The sequence below is a fragment of the Schistosoma haematobium genome, chromosome ZW, assembly GCF_000699445.3.
Source record: "Schistosoma haematobium chromosome ZW, whole genome shotgun sequence".
In the NCBI taxonomy this organism is placed as follows: domain Eukaryota; kingdom Metazoa; phylum Platyhelminthes; class Trematoda; order Strigeidida; family Schistosomatidae; genus Schistosoma; species Schistosoma haematobium.
The window spans coordinates 37,573,273-37,597,329 of record NC_067195.1 but is presented as its reverse complement, the minus strand read 5'-3'; the positions used below and the strand labels follow the sequence as shown (position 1 = coordinate 37,597,329).

Here is a 24,057-nt window from a genome sequence, read left to right as displayed (position 1 = left end):
TAATCCTAGAAACAATCCACACTTACCCTACAAGCTATACAACACAACTCAAAAATAGGGACTACAATGTTCAAACTTTAAAGGTCATTGGACAGATATGGTTCGAAAGCTTCAATGATTGTGGAATGGATGGAAGGAGTTTTCACCTAACCATCTTTTGTGCCTAGTGGCGGTTGATCATCGGTGCCTTCAAGAAGGGGTCTAGGTATATGAAGCAAACAGAAGTAATAGAAGTACAGGTACATTGTTATTATTATAGTTACTACTACTACTACTACTACTACTACTACTACTACTACTACTACTACTACTACTACTACTACTACTAGAGAGGGGGTTGTGCGAGTTGTATTTGTAGTTCAGAACATATTGAAGATGGACTACTTTACACGTTGAAGTGTTGAGTCATACCCTCCTGAGGTAAAAATTTATCGTCCCAGGTGTAGACGTTCCCTCAACGCTTAGTGCCATCGACGGAAACCAACTCTCTACTGGGTATTTGCCCAGGAAAGTCATTGATATGAATTGAAAATAGCAAGGGTCCTCGTACTAAACCCCATGTGACCCCAGTAAGACTTTGTAGTCTGTGAAAATTAGTATTTTACCTTGAACTTAAGAATCCGGTTATTTAAATATGATTCAGATTAGTCTACCAGTGGGGACTGAGAACGTATCAGCTTGAGCTCACAGATAATACATTAGTGATCAACACTATCAAAGGCTTGAAATAATCAGTGAATACACTGTCTGCCTTGCCCTTACAGTCACGGATTGTAGTCCATCTACTTGTTTCGGTCAACAAGTAGTTAGTGGGGAGTGAACCTTTCAAAAAGCATGGCGTTGGGATAAGAAAAAAGTTACTGGACGTTTGATGGTTGTGCGTGTGTAGTAGGCCCATTAAACTATTGTATTATTTATCCGTTCACTGTAATTAAGACACTTGATCCACCATGTAATTTTCTGTGTGAGTTTGATTGGGCACATGTCAATTTTTAATCTATTCTCCCATTGGTTTTGATACACAGACAATCAATAATTTGTCCATACTTGACCAACACTCAACAAATAAATATGGATTTTTAACACATACACACACTCTCTTGGTTTCACTGTGTGCTTGCTTGCTGTACGCTTGCGGATATTATTAATCTTTATTAATAAAATATCTATACAACTGCTGTTCAGGCTTCTGAATAATCTCGAGTAAATCCATAACTCTACTAGGAGATTTAGCCAGCGTTAAATACTCAGTTAACAGGATATCATTGGAGTCAGATATAGAGGATACTTGACTTTATACGTGTCGTCAGAATTTATGGGTCCCCTTACCTTTGAAGATATCGGAGGGAATCACTGGTTGTTAGCACAATGAATCATTGATTGAGCATTCCTCGGCCATCAGGGTGATGTGTGTCATTTTGTGCAGTAAGAAATCCCCGTGAGGATACACATCAAACCGGGTGTATATTTCTCGTTATTCCTGCTCCGAATTGTTGTTTGAAGGTGACATATCACATCATTCGAACTTCCGGCCCTTGTGGTTCGCTAGAGGTTTTAGTTCTGTCTGATCACTTTTCCTAGGATTGGGTGTCTGTCAACTGAAGATTCTTTGCTTTAGAAGGTACAGTATAACCATGATGTTGTCTGACTGTTTCTGTACCGAACTGCTGACTTCACATTTTCAAGTAAACCTGGCCTCGTAATTAGATCAAAGAACAGAGCCTAGATAAAGTTATTACCTCCAGTATATGTACGTCCAGCTAAGTCAGCTTTAAGAAAGTTAGAATGTTCGAGACAAATAAGACGGGCTAATTCTTCCAACACCTGACTGTTGTGATGAGATCCAATAATAAGCTTTCAATAAGCAACTTCAGCCGGACAACTTGGGGAGTTTAACCATCTCAATAAGCACAATAAAAGTGCACATGCAATGTGCAACCAAGGAGGAACGTACGTACATGGGAATCCACTTCCCATACGGATTTTCCATCCCATCCTAAACAAGGATATGACGGATATTCCCAGCTCTCGATCCGTAACTTGAGGTTCATATTTCTTAGATATTCCTATCAGATGAGCGTTATTTGGATTACTAAGTTTAAACAACTCACCCACTTGGTTCAGAAAACTTTCAGCATTCTCACTTGAGCAGTTGACGCTCTTAACTTGGAGCGCATCTGTGTTCTTTTCTCATTTGTCTGAATGCAACTTATGTGAATGGACAGGAAACCCTCTTACTTTAGAATCTTTAAGCACCATAATAACATGGTGACTAAGCGTAAATAAAAGAATGTAGTTATGGGTATATGTTTTGCTCGAAATAAGGAACAAAGACATATCACCATACAGAGCACATGAAAGGGAGATTTTTGCCCAGATTATAGACAAAGAAATATGATGAAACGCTTACAAAGAACCCAGTGAGAGCATTTCCAGAAAATATTACCTTTACTGTGGTTGAAAAAGATTAACATTCCGATTGTGTTATTTTTCCTAACGGGACTCTCTCTTTCCAATGATGCACTCTGACTGCAGTAGTTTCTTTACTACTGATGAGCTTTCAGAAACACTGGGATTATTGAATATCACCACTAGACACTGTTAGTCCCTTCAAAATGACTCTTGTGACAATTACTATTTGTAGCGATTAAAATTTTTCAAATGGTTAAATAAACAAGGTTAAGCCACGAAAACTGAGGTTGTGCTAAAAATCAAGAGATTTCAGTGTCATGAATCAAAAACACTGCACTTGGGGGTGCGCAAGGTCAGCATAAAAAGCATAGACAAGCAGAAGAACGAACTGTACTCACAACCACATGTTAATTCCGAAACCTATGTCATCGCCTTGAAAATCTGTTAAAAGAGAATGTGGATCGCAACACTCATTCCGTACTAAACGAAAGTGTGACGTTTTATGATAAAACTGTCATCTGCGAACTACTAAGTGAATGATTTTCCCACAATGAAAACAAAGCTCATGCCCCAGATATTAATATCGAGTACATAAGCAAAAAATAATCTTAGTGCCAGAAAGCGCGGTTTTTGAATGTTGTAACTTTTTTTCATGTGGTATTATTTTTTTTCCTATAAGCTTTTTCCCTTAACATTTGTCAGTGATAAATAATTCATCACTGATAGGATTCTGTCAACTTGACACCTCATTTTGGGACTCAACGTCATACATTAATCTTCCTAGTTTTCACGCTGTCTACCTCTTTTCGCTCATTAACGTTAATATATTTGCTCTTAACTAATACTGGATCTCATTCTACCATAGAACATTACACGTCTAATAAGTTAAGTTATAACTGTCGCTGTTCTTTTAATTAAACTTTATATCTACATTACTTCCAATAATGTCCAGGCCATCTAAAAGACACATAATCTCTTCTGATGCCTATAGCACTTGAAAAAGATCTAAATCAGTCACTGAAGCGAGCAATGTGAAGCATCATAAGCACACTGATCACTCTGCATTCTACTCGTGTCTACCTTCAGGTACACTAAACGTACACCGTTCACTATGGCATGATATATGTAATGGAAAATACTTACTTTCTTGAATCCTGTCCAACGTTTCCATAGCAATCCATTCCTTATGATGATGCTTCTTGCGACGCAGAACCTCCTAACATGTTGAAGTCATTTTCTATTTAACCTCCTTTCAGTTATTCTCTATGGTGGTTTCCTCTTCTCTGAGTATATCTTGTAAGTCTTGTGACCTGTTGCTGAGAGTTATCTTGAATCAGTTAAGTTTACCAATATCTAAATTTGTCCAGCATTTTTTAGATTCATTTTTATCTCGGCAATCACCAGGTGGTGATCTGAAGCTATATCAACTCTTCTCTTGGTTCCCACATCTTCCATTGACCTTCTAAACATTTTATTGATGCAAATATGATAGATCTGGTTCTCTGCAGTGTGATCCGGTTAAATCCATGTGGCTTGGTGTATGGTTTTGTGGGGGGGGGAATATTGTGCAAATATATTGCCATTCTCGTTCTTTTCCCCTAGTCCATGTCGTCCCATGATATTTTCATATCCGGTGTTGCCCATTCCGACATTGACATTTAGGTCTCCCATCAAGATGGTCAGGTCCTTTCCTGGGCATTTCGCTATGATCGATTGCAGCTTCACGTAAAACTGACCTTTATCGTCCTCATCGCTATCATTGGTGGGTGCACAACATTGGATAATATTCACTGTAATTTCTCCTTTGTTTTGAAGGATGTTTAGATGATCCTGGGTCCATGAAATTCCCATCCTATGAGTGCTTTCTGTGCTTCTTTGGACAGTATCAGAGCAACTCCCTAAGTGTGCGGAGCGTTTTCCTCTTTGTGACCCGAGTATATCAGCATCTCTCCTGAATCTGTCGTTTTCTGTCCAGCTTGGATCCAATGGGTTTCACTGATTCCGAGAACCACCAAGTTGTATCTTCTCACATCTCTAGCTATTTGACTGGTCCTCCCAGTTTCCCACATTGTCCGGACATTTGGCATGCCTGTATTGATTGTTGCTGTGGTTGTTAGAAGGGGCATCGGCCTCATGGCTTCCGAAGAATTCTGATTTTCACTATGAGGCGTTATAATTCTTCTGAATCAAGATCCTTCAACTATTGGGGGAGAGTTTAATTTGTTTAGTTTGGTTAGCGTTTTTTAGAAAGGTTTACTACGGGTTGTGGTCGCCGACCCTATACCCAACCCTCCTCCTTTATCCGGTTTGGTACCGACAGTAACCGCAGAACATCAACATGCGGAATCATGTTTTTACTAAAGCATTTAAAATGCGAAAACCGAGAGGCTTCATTCTCAATGCATTTTTCAAAATGGATCTAGAATCATTAATAACATAATACATGTAAGATCTATCGCTGAATTCTGTTCGTCATTATCTTCTGATTTATGCCTATCTGACATACTGAGGATGGAATTAATACAACGGAATTTCACTAGCAAAATGCTTAAAATCGATGCACCCATTGGCTGTTGTTCCCGATACCAGACCCTAGTACTTGAACCCCACTTTCTTGGCTTTTTATTAATTTCATGTCTTTACATATTGCTCTATTCATAATTTATATATTCCTTTACTTTTCCGCTCACTTCAGTAAACATTTGTCCGCTATTACACTCTTCTGAATGTTTGTGCTTTATTTATAACCTATAATCTGTACTATTGTCACTTGAATCACTGGGTCGATGTCTCACCTGCAGTTTATACTTTGTAACCACTTGACAAGCTTGTAAAGTAGTACCTCTAGAAATGATGTTTACCAAAAGCATATGAAGCAGAAAGCATCGTGTGGGACATAATATTTTATCTAAATATAATCTTGAAAAAGTCCAACATCACAGAAGGAGGGAGGGTGGAGTTTCTGACCAGCAAGCTTTGATGGTTAGGGCTATGACTTCAATCCCTCTATGTTTATAGGCACAAACGTTTGTTTTTTGGACAGCTTATGACTGAGGATGAGGCGACCAATCAGTGATGCTGGAATTGTTCTCCTGTGTCCGGTACTCAGAGTCATGTTTCAAGTTTTATGTTGTATTTGCTATTATACCAAGGTAACTAAAGACATGCAAACTCAGTCTTTTGCAGTATGATCTGATGAATGAAACCATATGATAAAACTAACTTTGATTTTCTCTGCATAATTCAAACTCATTCTATCTTGTTATACATCATAATTAATTGTTCTTTTTCACTGTATTCTCTTACCTGAAAACCTTTTAACCACATTTTAATCTAGTAGTCAAAGCTACTACGAGTTTTATTTATTTATTTAACATACGCTTGTGTGTTCCACTGAAAACCGCTAGGCATTGTTGAGTTCTATATCCATATACCCCGCAACTAGTTTATTTCCTTTTGTCAAAATCACTTCCGCGGTGCATAACTATGGAGCTTCTGACGCATTGATTATATCTGGAACAAACTTAACGCGCGCATCTTTCAAGAGCACCACTTACACCAAACGCCATCCATATGCCCTTTAAAACACCCACGAATCTCTTGGTGTTATATTGCATGAATACTTACCAACACAATTCCAATACACCGATAATGAGTTTGGATCCGATGAGCCTTAATGAGGGTCACATTGTAGTCAGGATGCCATTCTTGAAACAGATCGTAGAAACTGTACTCAAAGTATATTACTAACACATAAACCTTATTATCAACTCGCTGGTACATCTGCACGAATATAGTGCTGTGTATCTAACAACTCTGCTTGAGAGGCGTCTTATCTCTAAACTAATGTTGTAAATGGCTGATCATGCCTGTAAAAATGGCGTGCACGTACCCTGTCAGAAATATGCATAATATTATCGTTATTATTAAGCTTCTATTCTATACGTTGGAAAATGGAGGCGATACGATCATAATGCTACATTTCGCTCGTAATGGCTTTGATCATAATGAATCATGCCTATACTGTACCAATAATCCAAACCCAGATAGATTTAAATTGAGGGTATGTGTCACTCAAACTGACTACGAATAAGCAATTTGAAAAGTGTCTGCGAACTGTGTTACTCACAGACGGATCATGTACTTACGACTCCTGTTCTCTCCTATTCATTGACAGATGGATTCTCACATATACTGATGGGTCCTTCATGACCTCTGAATTATTAAATCTGCAGAAAGTAATGTTCAAAACATGGGGCCATTAGATGTACCTAACAGAACACTTTACGTTTATGATGTACTACTTTCATAGGATTTGCGTTTTTCAAACTTGCATCCACCCAGACGAAACAAAAATACTATTTCTGGTTCAAAGTACCAATCCTACGCTTAATGTTCTACAGACCAACGATCTTTTAAGTGTTTAGTTTGGATCAATCGTCAATGGATGTTTAGCTATGTTCGCTATTTGCCCCAAATGCCCTGGTATGATCGAGAGTGGGGTGGGCCGCCCTACCTCTCGAAATGCTCTCACACGGCCACGCGTATACAGCCTCTGACAGGGAGGTCCTACTCACTGCCTTCTCGTGGCGGGAGTGTTGTTTACGAAAGTGAGGGGACGAAAATCGAACAGGATACCAAACCAATGGTGCACATGGGCTCCAGTATCCTGAAGGAACAAATGGAGTGTGAACCATTCGTTGGTCACCGGCTACCACAGGACCGCATCTTCTCACGATACTCCACTGCCTTGTGAGTCAGACCTTTAGGTCAAAGGCTCGGGGTGTGACCCTTTAAGAAAACCACCTGCTTCGGTCTGGGCACCCGGGCAGTATCACAGCCCACACACAAGTATGATGAAATGTCGATATTTATTTTATTCAGATTCTAGACTTATTTGTTCATAACTTTAACTATGGACATTCTCAACTTCACACTTTTGATTTCGTATTTTGGAAATTTTGCTACGGGGACCTAAAGAAATAAACGTCTGTTGTTTAATTGTCATAATTACTAGAAGACCAGTATTTTTGGATTAGGCAATTGCCATTTACGAATAAACTATAAGTGCTTCAACTTGAATATGGTTCACTTGAATTTTGGGCTGTTACTTACGAGTGGTTCGATCAACGGTGCTTCAATAACAAACCAGAGCAAGGTTTAGGTATAACAGACAATACTGTACAATGAGTCCACAGTCGTTATAAGCTACGTGAGAAATATCACGTCGTGACAATGCCGATATTGATAAGCGTATACCTGTATGTCATATTCTATTGTGGAGGCAAATAAACCCCAAAATAAATAGTTCTGTAAGTCTTCGACATTTGATGCTGACCTCATTAGTTTTACTGGACACATCTAGCTGAGGGAGCTTGGTCAAGCATCTGCACCAGATCACGAGTGGGTACGTCGTGCTATGCAACTCCTATAACTGTTAGCCAGTTTAGATCAAACTCTTTTCTACATATTGATATCTTTCAAGTATAACTTCGAAACTCTTCACTCCTGACTTCTGATTTGACTGGGTTGCCATAGTTCGAACACAAAGGCGTTACTGACAAAGGCTTTGTCAAACTCCGAATACTTATAGTATCTTTGGTATGCTAAAACGTTTTGGATATCTCACCCTAAATCACAAATACTACCTAGTTGTCCATCATATACCTTGTTGAGATGCAAACAGATTTATGGGTTAAACACACAAAATATTGGTGTATAGTAGTGAAAATAAAATAACATTGGTCACTGAGTGTAGATAGACAGGCATCCAGACTACTTAATATCAAATAGATGGATTCCTATCCTCTTATTGATGTCTATTCTAAAACATGGACTAACAGTAATATTCTTGACCTAATTATATCTCTTTATAACTATTTCTTATATCGAAGTGATAGATTGAAAGGACGAGGCGGAGGATGGTTTATTTACGCTCACTCTAGTCTAAACTCACTCTTGTGTGACACGCCTGGACTAAAAAAACTGCGGGTCTCGGTGTGTATTGTTTTAGAACCTTCGAATTCCATTTCCTTACTGTTCGGTTGTCTTATAGCGGTAAATAAATCTCCAAAATAAATAGTTTTCGACATTGGATGCTGACCATATGTTTTAGTGGACTCATCTAGCTGAAGGCGCTCGGTCAGGCATCCGCACCAGATCACGTGTGGTAACGCCGTGCTCAACATCAACCGCAATCGCTAGCCAGATTAGATCAGAGAATTCCGATATATTGGTCATCGCCAAATATACTCTTCCGATCTCATCGACTCTGTCTTTTGATTTCTCTGGGTGGGAACGAAATATATTAGAAGGTGTTACTGGTAGAAGCGTTGTCAAACACTGAATACCTGTGACATCATCATTGGTGAGACCTACGTGATCTGGTACACCTCATTGCAACTGTGAGTCTGTTCCTTTCTGGGATTTTTATATATCATTGCCTTATTATTTATTTTTTTTTTAAACATTGTGATTTTTTTCGTGTTTTTTCTTGGATATATATATATTTTCCCCTCGTTCATTATCGTACTTCATACTTCATCATGACTGAACAGACACCTAAAGTACTCAAGCTTAAGACTTTGTCCCCGCCTTCGTCTCAACTGATGCCTTTCTGGCCCGACAACATCGAAGCCTGGTTTTGCTACGCAGAAGCCGACTTCTCCGAGCACGGCGTGATCGACACACGTGCACATTTCCTCGCAGTAGTCAAGGCACTACCGCGCGAATTCAACAGGTACGTAACACCTAGTATGTTTACTAGTGATGTTTCTGAACCTTACGAAACCTTGAGACGTTCGATTCTTAAACGAGGAGACCTAACCGATCGACAAAGGTTAGATCAACTCTTCAATAACATCGACCTGCAACATGGTTCTGCGACAGACATGTTGCAACGGATGAGAGAGGTTATAGGCCCAAGAACTTTCGACGAAGGTCTATTCAAACAACTTTTCTTGTCAAAACTTCCCCAACAGGTGCAAGCAGTTCTGGTCTGGTTCCAGAACAACGCCTTAGACGAGCTAGCTGCATCTGCCGACCGCATTCTAGAAATTACGAAACCTACTACCGAGGTATTTTCAGTCAAAGAAAAGCCTCACACGACTCAGAATGATATAGCCGACTTATGTCACACACTCACGCGTTATCTTAGTCTTCGTACCGACCGTAAGAGATCGCGCACACCACGTAGAAGCATTTCTCGTAAGCGATCTGTCTCTAGACCACGAGAGACAGATAACCCCGACTGGTGCTGGTATCATAACCAGTATGGAAAGTTTTCCAGAAATTGCAGAAAACCCTGCAATTTTCCCAACACGAAACCGAGTGACTCGAAAAACAACTCGGGAAACTTCCAAGCCGGCACGCGTTAACGGCAACCGTAGCCGGCGAACAAAGCCGTCTGTTATACGTCACAGATGTGACAACGAGAGGTCGCTACCTCGTCGACACTGGCGCAGAACGACCGGCTTCAGGAATCGGCTTTTAACTTACAGGCGGCAAACGGAAAACCGATCGCTACGTATGGCAAAAGGTACGTTTACCTTAACGTGGGTTTACGCAAACCCATCCACTGGATTTTCGTTATTGCAGATGTTTCTATGCCAATCATTGGTATGGACCTTCTACAACACCACAATCTGATCATCGACACGCGCAAACGGAGGCTAGTAGACGGAAACACTAATTTGTCCGTTTGCGTAACTTCCTTTTCTGGTTGCAGATTATCCCCGGTCACAATTAAACATATGATAGACCCACTCTATCAGCCACTACTCGATAAGTACCCTGGGATACAACAAACTCAACCGGAACTACCGTGTGTAACCAGCAATGTTACACATCACATCACGACTACAGGACCACCTGTATTCTCTCAAGCACGACGACTAGCTCCTGAAAAGCTAAGGTTAGCGAAAAACGAATTCGACCATATGATAGACTTAGGAATCATACGACCGTCAAGTAGCCCATATGCATCTCCGTTGCACATGGTCCCTAAAAAGGACAGCAACGATTGGCGTCCAACTGGTGACTATCGGCGATTGAACGCGAAAACCATTCCCGATCGTTACCCGTTGCCTCACATTCACGATTTGACAGCTACCTTGAAAGTTACAACTGTCTTTTCGAAAATCGACTTAGTTAAAGCATATAACCAAATCCCTATGGCTACTGACGACATACAGAAAACAGCTATCATAACTCCCTTCGAACTCTATGAATTTTTGCGAATGCCTTTCGGTCTAAGGAATGCTGCTCAAACATTCCAAAGATTCATAGACGACGTTTTTCGAGGTCTCAACTTCGTACATGCGTATGTTGACGACTGTCTAATCGCAAGTCCGGACAAAGAAACACATCTCAAGCATCTGGATCTTGTTTTTGACCGACTACAAAAACATGGCATTACTGTAAATGTTCAGAAATGCCAATTTGGAACCGACTCATTAGACATTCTGGGACACACTATCGATGCTCAAGGTATCCGACCCCTTAGAACCAAAGTGGCGGCCATTCTGGATTACCCAGAACCGACCACCGTCAAGCAATTACGCACGTTTAACGGCCTCGTAAGTTTCTATAGACGATTCATACCGAAATGCGCTTCACTCATGAAACCTCATACCGACCAACTTCGTGGAAATGCGAAGTCCATTAATTTGGACGACACCGCACGAAAAGCATTCTCCACAGTTAAGGAACTTATCACGAAAGAAACAATGCTTGCACACCAGGACACTCGAGCACCCATTAGCATCGCAGTAGACGCATCCGACTCAGCAATCGGAGGAGTTTTACAACAATGGGTTAACAACTCCTGGCAACCATTATCATTTTGCTCTAGACGGTTACTAGACACTGAATCGAGGTACAGCACATTCGGTAGGGAACTCCTAGCTATGTATTGTGCTGTACGACATTTTCAACACTACATCGAAGGTTGTGAATTCACTCTTTTCACTGACCATAAACCACTCACCTTCTCTCTAAGCTCTCCTTCAGACAAGTACTCTCCCCGAGAGTCTCGACAACTGGACTACATTTCGCAGTTTACTTCAGATATTCAACATATTTCTGGAGCAAACAATGTAGTTGCAGACGCCTCATCTCGCATAACTTCCTTGAACAGTTTCCAAGGGATCGACCTTCTTAAACTCGCCGAGCTTCAAAAAGAAGACACTGATCTTCAGCACGAGTTATCGTCCACAACCCTTAAACTACGCATCAAACAGATGGGAACAGGTAAGGAAACCTTACTTTGTGACACATCCACAGGTAGGGATCGCCCAATCGTGCCGAAACATTATCGACGCAATGTCTTCAATACATTGCACAAACTTTCGCATCCAGGTGTTCGTGCAACCATCAAGCTTATAGCAGAACGGTTTTGCTGGCCTGGCATGAATAAAGACGTGAGGGAGTGGGCACGCTCCTGTGTAAGCTGCTAAAAATCTAAGGTTATCAGACACAATAAATGTCCCCTAGGCTCGTTTAAAACTCCCGATGCTCGTTTCGACCATGTTCATCTGGATTTGGTAGGACCTTTACCAGATTCAAATGGATACTCTTATCTTTTAACCTGCGTAGACCGTTTCACTCGATGGCCAGAAGCAGTACCTATCAAGGACATCACTGCTGAAACAGTGGCCCGCAACTTCGTCGAACGATGGGTAGCAAACTTCGGTTGCCCTTCAACCATCACCACAGACCGCGGACGTCAGTTTGAATCTGAACTTTTCCGTCGTCTGACCACACTTTTAGGAATCACTCGCTTCCGAACGACCGCCTACCATCCACAAGCAAACGGGTTGGTAGAACGTTTTCACCGACAACTAAAAGCTTCACTATCAGCTGCAAACGTTTCACAGTGGACCGACGCTCTTCCACTTGTCTTACTAGGTATTCACAATGCAGTGAAAGCCGACATTGGATACACTGCGGTTCAACTCGTTTATGGAACGACACTTCGACTTCCGGGAGAATTCGTGGATCCTTCATCCTCGTCAATGAACATGGATCTAACCTCCTACACGAACAGGCTTACAAACGCAATGCGTTCAGTTAAACCTGCTTCCACTCGACCTCAATCAACTGATGTTTTCGTTCAACCTGACTTACGATATGGTACACACGTTTTCATTCGTCGAGACTCGCATCGACGACCCTTCGAATCAGCATACGAAGGACCTTTCAAAGTTCTTCAACGCGAATCGAAGTACTATATAATCGATAAGAACGGAACAAACGATAGCATCAGCATCGATCGCCTCAAAGCAGCGTATTTAGAAGGAAATCCTATCTACGTCGATTTTCCTTCAGTACAATCGAACGACACGACTCCGACACTTATAACGACTCATCCAACAACCAACACTAGCGATGATACTCCGAATGTATCTGAAAATAAACCTAAAACGACGCGTTCTGGAAGAAGAGTAAGATTTCCAGAACATTTAAACGACTACTGCACGTAAAGCACTACTCGACATTTAATATTATCTCGATCTTTCTTTTTACGATATATAATTTTTTTAAAAAAAAATTTAATATGCTTATATATTTATATTTTTTTACTTAAAAAAAAACAAAAAAAAACATTTTTTAACGCTATTACGTGTGCTTGAGTATATTTTCCATTTTTTCGCCGACATTGTGTTTTTACGCACATACGAGTGTATTTCGACATGCACTTACACTTTCTTTTTTCTTTTCCAGGACGACTGGAAAAGAGCGATGCAGTTAGCGAGGAGTCGAAATTTTCGTTGTAACTCTTTCTTTCTTTACTATGTTGTACCTCGGTCCCATATAGTAAGGAAAGACGACCAGACGCTGCTACACTTAGTAAGCTATCAGAAGAGTGTTTACCAACGACAAACTCACTGGGTTTAAACTTATGGCTGGTCACGTCTTAGGGTCATCACTAACCCACTAGGGGGGGAGTGGTCTGTAGCGGTAAATAAATCTCCAAAATAAATAGTTTTCGACATTGGATGCTGACCATATGTTTTAGTGGACTCATCTAGCTGAAGGCGCTCGGTCAGGCATCCGCACCAGATCACGTGTGGTAACGCCGTGCTCAACATCAACTGCAATCGCTAGCCAGATTAGATCAGAGAATTCCGATATATTGGTCATCGCCAAATATACTCTTCCGATCTCATCGACTCTGTCTTTTGATTTCTCTGGGTGGGAACGAAATATATTAGAAGGTGTTACTGGTAGAAGCGTTGTCAAACACTGAATACCTGTGACATCATCAGTCTCTACCGTCAACCTAACGTATCATTAGGTGAGATAGCAATATTTTCAGAAGTATTTACACTAGCATTATCCCTTCCATTCACAGGCAAGCTTATGTGTGGTGATTTCAACATACCTGAGATTTCTTGGTTTCCAGTCAAGGCGCCGAAACATTATGAATCATTTGTCGAATGGCCAGAGCTTGGACAGTGGATTCAGTATGTCAGCAGCCCTCCCAGACATCAAAATATCTTGGACTTAGTCCTTACCAGTGGTCTCATACTTAACACTGTGTATAACGGAAAAAAGTTTTCAGGTAGCGATCATAACATTGTCATCTGTAGCCTCAATATAAGAACCACAACCGGTGGGCGTAAAACTGTGACATTCCGTAAAAACTATCACAAGGTCGATCAGAAAACCCCCCAAAATTACCTGAGAAGCACTGATTGGGAAACCTTCTTTACTGTAAACAACACTGACACACTAATATATTCTATCACAACGTCATAAATATCCTCAACAAAATCGCGCCTTTAGGATGCCGGAAACCTAATAATATACCGGTCTCTACGCGAATACGTCTTCAAAGACATTGTACGCGATTCCACAACCGTAATAAGGTTTCCTCCTTAGTTACGATAACAGAAGTATTTTTCCAGGCAGAGGCAGTACGTACACAAAACACAGTTGCGCAAGAAAAACGCGCTAGTGAACTTATTAATAACTCCTCCGCACTTATCAATCTCCTTCAAAATAAACCTGAACGTACCAAATCGAAACTCCGCCTGGAGTCCCGCCGGGGGCTACTGTCGGTCCCAAGCCCGGATAAAGGAGGAGGGTTGGGCGTGGGGTTAGCGTCCCCATCCCGTAGAAAACTAACTCGCTAAAAAAACGCTAACCAGAAAAAATTATTCAAACCTTTTAAACTCTGTCCTGGGAGTCAGGTCTTCATTTAGAAGAATTATGACGCCTCATGATGAAAGCCGAATCCCTTCGGAAGTTACGAGGCCGATGCCCCTTCTGACAACCAGAGCGACCATTTATTTGGGTACATGGAATGTTCGTACAATGTGGGACACCGGAAGAGCCTTCCAAATTGCTGAAGAAATGAGAAGATACAACCTAGAGGTGCTTGGGATCAGTGAAACACATTGGACACAAGTTGGACAACAACGACTAACTACAGGAGAGTTCCTGTTATACTGCGGCCATGAAGAAGAAAATGCACCACATACACAAGGAGTTGCATTGATGCTGTCCAAACAAGCGCAAAATGCACTTATAGGATGGGAATCTCATGGACCAAGGATCATCAAAGCCTCCTTCAAAACAAAGAAAGAGGGTATTTCAATGAACATCATCCAATGCTATGTGCCTACCAACGACTACAATGAAGACGCTAAAGATCAATTCTACAATAGGCTGCAGTCAATCGTCGAGAAGTGCCCAACAAAGGACCTGACCATTCTGATGGGAGATTTCAACGCCAAGGTTGGAACGGACAACACTGGATATGAAGACATCATGGGACGACATGGACTGGGAGAAAGAAACGAAAATGGTGAGAGATTTGCAAATCTATGTGCCTTCAATAAGCTGGTCATAGGCGGCACCATATTTCCACATAAACGCATACACAAAACCACATGGACTTCACCGGATCACACCACGCAAAACCAAATCGACCATATTTGCATCAACAAAACGTTCAGGAGGACTATAGAGGACGTGAGAACCAAGAGAGGAGCTGATATAGCATCAGATCACCACTTGCTGGTCGCCAAGATGAAGTTGAAACTCAAGAAGCACTGGACAACGGGGCAGACAGTATCACAAAAGTTCAATACGGCCTTTCTTCAGGATACTAACAAACTCAACGAATTCAAGATAGTCCTCAGCAATAAGTTCCAGGCCTTTCATGATCTACTCAATGGAGAAGGAACTACTGTGGAGAGCAACTGGCAGGGGATCAAAGAGGCAATCACTTCAACATGTCATGAGGTCCTGGGTCACAAGAAGCACCACCACAAGGAATGGATCACTGTTGATACACTGGATAAGATTCTAGAAAGGAGGAACAAGAAGGCAGCGATCAATACCAGCCGAACAAGAGCAGAAAAAGCCAAGGCACAAGCTGAATACACGGAAATAAACAAACAAGTGAAGAGGAGCATCAGAACCGACAAACGTAAATATGTGGAAGATTTAGCAACGACGGCGGAAAAGGCTGCAAGAGAAGGAAACATGAGACAATTGTATGACACGACAAAGAAACTCTCTGGAAATCGCCACAAACCAGAACGACCAGTGAAAAGCAAGGAAGGCGAGGTAATCATCAACATTGAAGAGCAACAAAACAGGTGGGTAGAACACTTCAAAGAACTCTTGAATCGACCAGCTCCACTGAACCCACCCAACATCGAAGCAGCACCCACGGACCTCCCAATCAATGTTGGCCCACCAACAATTGGAGAAATCAGCATGGCCATCAGACAAATCAAGAGTGGCAAAGCAGCAGGACCGGACAACATCCCAGCAGAGTCACTAAAAGCAGACGTAGCGGCAACTGCAAGGATACTCCACATTCTCTTCTGCAAGATTTGGGATGAGGAACAAGTACCAACAGACTGGAAAGAAGGACTTCTGATCAAGATACCGAAGAAAGGCGATCTCAGCAATTGTGATAACTACAGGGGCATCACTCTTCTCTCAATACCTGGAAAAGTCTTCAACAGAGTATTGTTAAACAGAGTGAAGGACTCTGTAGGCGCCCAACTTCGAAACCAACAGGCTGGATTCCGTAAGGATCGATCGTGTACAGACCAAATCGCAACTCTACGGATCATTGTGGAACAATCAATTGAATGGAATTCATCACTCTACATCAACTTCATTGACTACGAGAAGGCATTTGATAGCGTGGACAGAACAACACTATGAAAGCTTTTTCGATACTACGGCGTGTCTCAGAAGATAGTCAATATCATACGGAATTCCTATGATGGATTAAACTGCAAAATTGTGCATGGTGGACAGTCGACAAAGTCGTTTGAAGTGAAGAACGGTGTTAGGCAAGGTTGCTTACTCTCACCCTTTCTCTTTCTCCTGGTGGTCGACTGGATCATGAAGACGTCAACGTCTGAAGGAAAGCGCGGGATACAATGGACATCTAAGATGCAGTTGGATGATCTAGACTTCGCAGACGATCTGGCCCTTCTATCCCAAACGCAACAACAGATGCAGGAGAAGACAAACAGTGTGGCAGCAGCCTCAGCAGCAATAGGTCTCAATATACACAAAGGGAAAAGCAGGATTCTCCGATACAACACAGAATGCACCAATGCAATCACAATTGACGGAGAAGATTTGGAAGATGTAAAAACCTTTACGTATTTGGGCAGCATCATTGATGAACAGGGTGGATCTGATGCAGATGTGAAGGCGCGGATCGGCAAAGCAAGAGCAGCATATTTACAACTGAGGAACATCTGGAACTCAAAGCAACTGTCAACCAACACCAAGGTCAGGATTTTCAATACAAATGTCAAGACAGTTCTACTGTATGGGGCAGAAACCTGGAGAACTACAAAAGCCATCATCCAGAAAATACAGGTGTTTCTTAACAATTGTCTACGCAAAATACTTCAGATCCATTGGCCGGACAGTATTAGCAACAACCTACTGTGGGAGAGAACAAACCAGATCCCAGCGGAGGAAGAAATCAGGAAGAAGCGCCGGAAGTGGGTAGGACACACATTGAGGAAAGCACCCAACTGTGTCACAAGACAAGCCCTCACATGGAATCCTGAAGGTCAAAGGAAAAGAGGAAGACCAAAGAACACATTACGCCGAGAAATGGAGATAGACATGAGAAAAATGAACAAGAATTGGAAGGAACTGGAAAAGAAGGCCCAGGATAGAGTGGGTTGGAGAATGCTGGTCAGCGGCCTATGCTCCATTGGGAGTAGCAGGCGTAAGTAAGTAAGTAAGTACTAAATCGAGGGGAGAAAACGTATTCATTAAGGACAAACAAGTACGTAAATATCCTAAACTTATTATGAAACTAATTGGTGAACACTTTAGTTCATCATCAACCATCAAAAATCATTAAATGGATCAGAACCAATCCCAGTACCTTCCTGTGAAGTTACTAATGTAGACTTTAATGTGCAAAATATTTATGAAACAATTAGCACACTGAAACATTCCTACACGGATGGTATTCCGGCTGGCATGCTAAAAAGTGGGGGTGATGATATGTGTGTTTTACTCCTCAAACTATTTGCGATATCACTCCCTACAAAGTGTTGCTCTACTGCATGGAAAACTACGCATATCATTCACAAAATTAGGACAGGATCTGAAGCAAATGTTGGAAATTACCGGCTCATGAACTTAACCCCAATGGTATCTGGAGTGATGAAGAAAGTAGTTAAGGCTGTGGTATTTCAACATCCACTTACTAATAATCTCAACTCGACCTCCCAGCATGGGTGTTTTAGGTCCACATCATGCGATACATGGCTAGTAGACTACCTGAATGACATAGCTATGAAACAGACCAACGGACTCCTTGTATCAGTCCTATTCTTAGACTTTGAGAAAGCCTTTGATAAATTCCAACACAAAAGGCATCCCGTCAAACTAAAGTCCTTCAGCAACCCACTATATTCATGGTTCGCTTCATTCTTAACAGAACGTAAACAAATGTTAAAGTGCAACGACTCTCTCTCATCACCTAGACCAATAACTGGTGGAGTCATCCAGGGGAGTGTATCACGTACACTCTTGTTTCTTATGTATATAAACGATATACGTAACACCATACAATTTGGGAGACCACACTTATACACTGATGACCTCAAAATAGTACACAGATTTAAGCCTGAAGCCCTAAGCGAAAGTGTATCCCAAATTCAAGGTGACCTCAATAACCTAGCTACCTGGAGCAAAAATAGACAATTACCATTTAGCCTCAACAAGTGTGGGATCATGCGTTTCGGGCAACATCCCTATGATTTACAACTTCGCTTAAATAAAAGTAGAGTTCAAACACCGAAATCAGTTTACGATCTAGTTATCATTTACACAGGAAGCCTAAAGTTTGAAGAACATATCTCCTTTATTATTTCTAAATCTAGACGGCTAATTGGTTTCATAATGAAATTTTCCTTCACAACAGAGGCTAAACTTGCCCATTACAAAATATATATACGACCCTCCCTGAATATTGCTCTTTTATATTCTCAAACATGAATACCACAGACAAGATAAAAGTAGAAGATGTCCAAAGACGCTTCACAAGCCGACTGCTAAGATGTGACTCCACTCCCAACTACACAGATAGATTGATAAATATCAAGCTAACTGAGTAACCCATCACAGTGAAGACTGTATCTTCTGTAACAATTTGATCTTACCTGTAAACTGGCATGCCTTCCATAGTAACACAAGGGTTTCTCTTCCAAGACGAAGCAAACAGTATTTACAAACTCTAAAAATATAGGGAACTGATAAACGACAGATTTGGGATACAGTGAGAGGTCCGCGATGAAATTCGAAACGAAATTTCACAATTATCATTCAAGAATCTCTAATAACTAGATAAAAGTTCAGTTTCCCAAACATATTTTTGTGTAGTCTCTGCTCTGTAATATAAGACATAGCTCGGAGCATAAGAAAGTGTGAATATGAGATAAGAACTCTGTTTACTACAAGAATTTCTATGTGGTTACACTGTTAACTTAACTATATGTGCAATTTCTAGACTTGTTTTGCAACATCATATCTTGTCGTTCCTTTATCTGTAGCAAGGATGTGTTGATGAAATTTCGTTTTTATGTTCATATTTATCATAGTTTTGTGGAGGGGTATACCGATAAAGTTCACAGGTGACTGATTTTGACACTAAGGAGTAATCAAGTGCTTGCTTTGCAGGTAGCCGTATCGTTATGAGAACTTGTCAGCACACAAATCAACGACATAAAATAGTAAGCATCTACTCCAACTGACAACTGCATACATTTGCATAGGTTCATACTGTTGGGAAAATAAATAATGACCGATATTGTAAAACGATATTCAAGCAATGAATGTTTACTCCTGGGCATGATAAACGTAAGCACTACATCGGTTTACAAGTTTTGCGGAAACAGTAAATTATATGTATAACTTACGTCACCATGACAGCATATTCAGGTTACTACTGGCAAGGTTCGTAGTGCAAAACACTAAGAAGGTTTACCAAGCCTACAAAGAATCTGGGGAGTTGCGTGTTCTTTGCCGTTTATAGAAACTTAAAACTGCTTATAATTGTTAGATTTATGTATAAATAATTCATCAATTGAATAAATGTGCACGTGATCAATATAAAAAAACAGTTTTCAAATCGCAAACTATTCATATTTTTTTCATATCCAGCGATTCTTTAAGTTGTTCATTGGTCTAAAATAAAGTACTAGAAAGGTTTCAGACTTGTGAACACTTGATGAAAGCCGTGAGTTGCATATTACAAATATGTGCACGGCTTACTCAATGCAGTTCTGAAAAACAACAAATCAATGACGAAACAAACGGTCAAACTTCGTAATGTATACAGAGTTCAACACTTAAATAGAATAGCAGGTTACAAAATTAAGGTAAAATTGTTGTACTTGTTGTAAACAATGCCCTTTGTTCCCCAAGTTTCCTAGGTTTTTAACCAGTCATTTTGTGCCTGCAAACAAGTTGTAGACACCGAATAAACTCTCATACTCGAACAAATAATTAATGGAAGGTAACTGCCCGGAACTATTCATGGACTGTTATGACATATATATTCTTATTGTATAACGGTTAAGTGAATAGATTATATAGGTTTATATTCCTTCTATCATAAACTTTTGTTTGGCCTACTGACCATTATCATACGATTTGCTTTTCTTCAAGTATTCCCAATTTATTTGTTACAGTATGCCACGATCACGACCACCTTTGTCTTGATCTTGTATGATTGTTAGTTTCTATTTTATGGTATGACGTGGTCTGGTTTGCTTGTATATAAATCAAGTATGAAACATGATTCATATAGAGAAAGCTGATATTAATGTTCTTTACTCAACGGGTAGGGCTAGAAGAGAAGGACCAATAGAGAATCCAGGCTGCTCGCACCAGTAAACATGTCATTGGTTTGGCAAAGTACTAAGATTTATAGGTCATGTTCTGGTTGACGATCTTATCACGTGACAACTTAAAAGACCACAAGACAACGTAAATTGATCACAAACCTTAAGTATTATTACGTAATTTCAGAAATATCCAGTTACGACGTTCATAATTCTGATATTAGTTGATGGTTTAAATACAATATGAAAATGTCGGAAAGCAAACTTTTAATGACACTCATTCATCTTCATTAGTTCTTTTAACGATTGGATCAATGATTGTAGATGTTGTTCACAGTATCTCATCTGAAATCTTCATAACAGACTGATCACAAATTTACATTATATAGAGACATAGATCAGCTACCGTGATGAAAGCAAATGTTCACCGTCATACTTATGAGAAATGACTAGTTGGTGTCACGATTAGAGTGATGTAAATATAAATAGATAAATATATATATATAATTGATAAGTCTTGCGAATTGAACTCTATATTCGTTCCCTAAGCTATTCTGGAAACCCGCAAGCTAGAACTACACAGCAACCTGAACACCAGAGAGAAGACGCAAAGCATGAGAGAAATACTTTACTACAAGGTTCGTTTTTGTACAGAAAACATGGGTATTTATAGATGTTAGCGTTTGTCAAATCAACATCATATTTCGGCCAATCCGTTAACGACATATTATGCTACTGACCAATAGTAGCACGTCACGTTGGAATTCTAGAATGCTCCATCGTGCTCTGATTGGCTGGGACTCTTCGGTTCCTTTTGGGCCTCTGGAGGCTCCGTTGAAATTCTCCGAAAGCCGACACAACACCTCCCTCGAATAAGATTTCTTTTTACGATCTACTTGTAGTCTGACAGCTTGGTTGCAGTGGCGTTCCATTATTCTTGTCGTCTCCCTTGTCCAAGGCTTCTTTTCAGTGTTCTTTGGCATGTGTGGCATTGGTGTATCTAAGATTAACTCTAAGGGAAAATTCGCCCGCTCATTTCGAGTCTGCATCGTTCTTTTGTCCTTATGGATTTGATTTGTGTGTTGTATACACGTTCAAAAAGTTCCTCGGACACTGTACAGAACTCTTCCCAATTTTTGTACAACTTCTCCAGGCTCTCATTGGTTCTCTCCGATGTAGAATTTAATGAAAACTTTGTCGCTAACATTAAAGTTCCGGATACATGGATTGTGACTGCGCTCATCCACTAATTTGGATGGCAACATGGCGCTGAAGACGGTTCGAATACGCCTTCCAAACATGGCTTCCGCAGGAGACTTGCCATCTGAAACATTCGGGTTCGGGGTGGATCTGTAGGATGTTAAAAATTTCGTGATTACCTGTCCAGTCGTCCCTTCGCCTCCCCCTTTCAGTAATGCTCGTTTAAAGGTGTACACAAAGCGTTCTGCTTGTCCATTTGATTGTGGATGATAGGGTGGAGAACGAAGATGAGTTATTCCGTTTGCTCTACAGAAATGCTTAAACGATTCTTCGGCGAATAGCGAGCCGTTATCCGTTACTAAGGTCTCTGGAACTCCGAATCAGCTAAACAGGGTAGACAACTTGTGGATTGTTTCTGATGTTGTGCAATTTGGTATGGTATATACTTCCGGCCATTCAGTAAATGCATCTACGATAATTAGAAACATTCTTCCTTGGATTGGACCAGAAAAATCTGCGTGAAGTCTTACCCAGGGTCCTGCAGGAGTAGGCCAATACTAAGGTTCGCATTTCAAAGGATTTTTAGTGGCTTGAATGCATGATGGACAGTTACGGCATTTATTCTCGATATCTTTGTCCATTGACGGCCAATAAGCATAACTACGAGCCAACGATTTCATTTTATTGATTCCAGGATGACCACTGTGAAACTGCTTGAGAACCTTGTAACGTAATAACTTCGGAATATCAATTCGATCACCGAACATAATACACGAGTCAACAACCATTAGTGAGTCCCGTCGACGAAAATATTGCAAAAGTTCTCCGTCAAGGCGATTGTTTGGCCATTTGGTCGAGAGATAGCATTTGACTGTGCTCAGTATCTTATCACTTTCAGTGATCTTCTTGATAGTTTCAAAGGTTACTGGGAGTCCATTGATTGCTTCATCCAATACGCTATGAACTTTTTTCTCGGCTTTTATATTTGTTACAAAAGTCTCCTCTGGGGTTTTTGATTGGGAGCCTATTAATCTTGACAATGCGTCAGCTTGCCCGAAGGCGGTAGTAGATTGATACTTGAAGTCGTAACCCAGAAGTGTGGTTGCCCATCGTTGGAGTCGGTTAGCTGTATGAACAGGGATTCCTTTCTTCGACCCAAAAATGGCTAGTAATGGTTTATGGTCAGTTAATAGTGCGAACTGGCGTCCAAATATCATCTTGTGAAATTTCTTTAAAGCGAAGATGTTCGACAATGCTTCCTTCTCAATTTGACTATAGTTACGTTCTGCTGACGTTAACGATCTATCTGCATGTGATATCGCCTTCTCAGATCCATCTGGCATGATGTGAGAAATAATTGCTCCAATGTCGTAGTTTGAAGCGTCTGATGCTACTACAATGGGTAAAGATGGATCGTAATCGGTGAGCAGTAGATCCGAAACTAGTACTTTCTTGATTTCATCGGAAGCAGCTTGGCAAGTTGCAGACCAATTCCATTTTACATTCTTCGACAGAAGGTTATTCACAAGGGCACGTAATTGATGAAGATTCGGAATAAAAGCTCCATAATGACTAACTAGTCCCAAAAAAGATCGTAGTGTGTGGACGTCCGTCTGTCTGGGCATGGTTTTCACTGCCTGGGTATTCTCCGGATCTGGTCTTCTGCCATTTTTGTCGATTATAAACCCAAGGTAGCGTAATTTTTGCATACAGAAGTCACATTTCTCTGGATGAAGTCGAAGCCCATATTCAGCTATTCGCGTCAGCACCTGGTCGAGCTTCTTTTGTAAGTCTATTCTATCTACTCCCATAACTATTATATCATCTAGATAAGCTGCAGCACCTGGAACATCCTGTAGCATAGTATCCATTAGTTGCTGAAATAAAGATGGGGCCGTCTTGACTCCGAAGGGTAGTTGATTATACTAAAATAGACCCTTGTGTGTGTTTATGGTGAGCATTGTTTTAGACTCGTCAGCAACAGGGATTTGTAAATAAACTTCGGATAAATCCAACTTTGCAAAAAGCTTACCTCTGTTCAGTTTAGCAAAAAGATCTTCAGGTAAGGGTAATAGATACTGATGAGTTTCTA

General features: G+C 40.7%; 1 protein-coding gene across 1 annotated transcript in view; it reads right to left on the bottom strand.

Annotated features, from left to right (window-relative positions):
• MS3_00003469 (uncharacterized protein) overlaps positions 1-88 on the bottom strand; it is a 35,356-nt gene extending 35,268 nt beyond the window's left edge. Inside the window, exon 1 of the mRNA XM_051211276.1 lies at positions 27-88. The gene's annotated coding sequence lies outside the window, so the exon portion shown is untranslated. The remainder of the gene's footprint in view (positions 1-26) is intronic.
• Between the last annotated feature and the right edge of the window lie 23,969 nt (positions 89-24,057).